The sequence below is a fragment of the Galeopterus variegatus genome, unplaced genomic scaffold, assembly GCF_000696425.1.
Source record: "Galeopterus variegatus unplaced genomic scaffold, G_variegatus-3.0.2 Scaffold2452, whole genome shotgun sequence".
Classification (NCBI taxonomy): Eukaryota; Metazoa; Chordata; class Mammalia; order Dermoptera; family Cynocephalidae; genus Galeopterus; species Galeopterus variegatus.
This window is the reverse complement of record NW_007728563.1, coordinates 83773-85562: the sequence shown is the minus strand read 5'-3', so window position 1 is coordinate 85562 and position 1790 is coordinate 83773.

Genomic DNA, 1790 nt, shown 5'->3' with positions numbered 1-1790 from the left:
TCTCTTTTCTTAGACAATTTACATTAGAAAACTTGTAATTGCAAATTCCTTCTCTGCTCTATTTAGATGATATAAATCTCTTTAAAAGCCTCTTGCTAGTTTTTACAACTGAGCAATTTCTTTCATAAGGATCTCAGAGCCATCCCTTTGAAATACAATCACAAAGGAAGATAAGAAAGAAGGAAGGTAGAAACCTAACTTTGATGGACCCCAATTGACAAACACAGATGGCCTAATCATAGAGAAAAGTCTTTGAAAACTCAGAATAACTCAATATGCTGGACATATCCCATTAATCAATCTCCCCGCTGATGTCCTTTATTAATTTTCTACTAGCTCACCCAGAGATTAAAATCTCTCCCACCTGTTGTTTCAGTGAGGTTGCGTTGTCTCTCCCCTGTATTGCAGTAGTCTTGGAAAAAAGTCTTCCTTGCCTCTTTAAGTTTGGTGCAATTTTTTACTTTGACAATCATCACATGTCAGAAGTCATATTTCAAATAAGTTGTTACTTTCCTTTCTACAGTAATATTAAAATTACATGGATAACCTTTTCCTTTAGGCTACTACATGCTTACATTACGTATATTTGTTGTTAATCTTCTTGACCCTACAACATGATATCTATTTAGGGTTGACAAGCATTTCTGGCTGCTGCTAGATGGGCATGTCTAGTTACCCCCATCTTTACAAATCATATTTATGTACCTTTTTAGTTATGGAGCCAAACTTCCCTTTTTACAATGATGAATCAAAATTAAATACCAAGTTATAGAATAAGATTGTAGTGTCCTAAGTTATTTAATATATCCCTTCATTGACAGGTTATATGGGACATTTTGTGACATAATAACGCCCTAGCTTAATTGTCATGAGATAGAGAAAATGAGAGACCTAGGTTTAATGTGAACATGGTTTATGGCAAGGGGGCATACATCATACTGCTCTTACTTCCTAAGAAACCTTAGATTTATTTTTTTTCATTTTTTTATGTCTGGTTTTAAACTATTAAATTACGGATTTTTTTCCAGTCCATCTGGAGTCAACTGCTAACCTTTGGAGAAGTCAAATGAACCCAGAGAGATAGGAAATTATGATTGACCCAGCTTAGGTCACATGTTCATTCCTAGAACAATGAAGTCTGTAGAAGAAGACATGTTTTGTTAAAAATTTTAAATGTCTCAGGAATCTAGTTGGAGAAGTGGATGGAGGATGGGTTGAAGAGAGAGAGTTTTCAGAAGAAAAAAGGGCTGCTTTTAGAGCATGGGGAATTCTTGCAAGAAAAAAATCTATCAGGAAAAGTACCTTAAAAATACCATCTTACAATCATGCTTTTTAACTGGCATGACTCTGCCCCATAGGGCACAGTTAGCAATGTCTAGATCTTACTGTTTGCAAAGCTACACAACTACGCCAGTTGTCTAGTAAGGTAAATCATAACTAAAGCCAAAATGTTTCGTTATTCTAGTTATACTAAGTTTTTATTTGTATTGTCAGGGCTAGGACTCAGATCTTTCAAACCCATTGTACAGGCTGGGTCACCAGACCCCTCACATGCAGGTCTACACTAGGTAATTGGGAAAGATCCCAGGAACCATTGGCAGACGACATGAGCTCAGTCCTCAGTCCTCAGCAGTAGCAGCACTCACAGTCTTGGGCAGTTCTGCAGTGTTCCCCCACAGTTCTAACAACTGCATTCACTCATTCCATCAAGGAGTGGCTGCCCTGCCCCTGTGCATATCTGTGGCTCTCCTGTAACTGCTGCCACAGAGACAGGCACATAGTAATGGAGG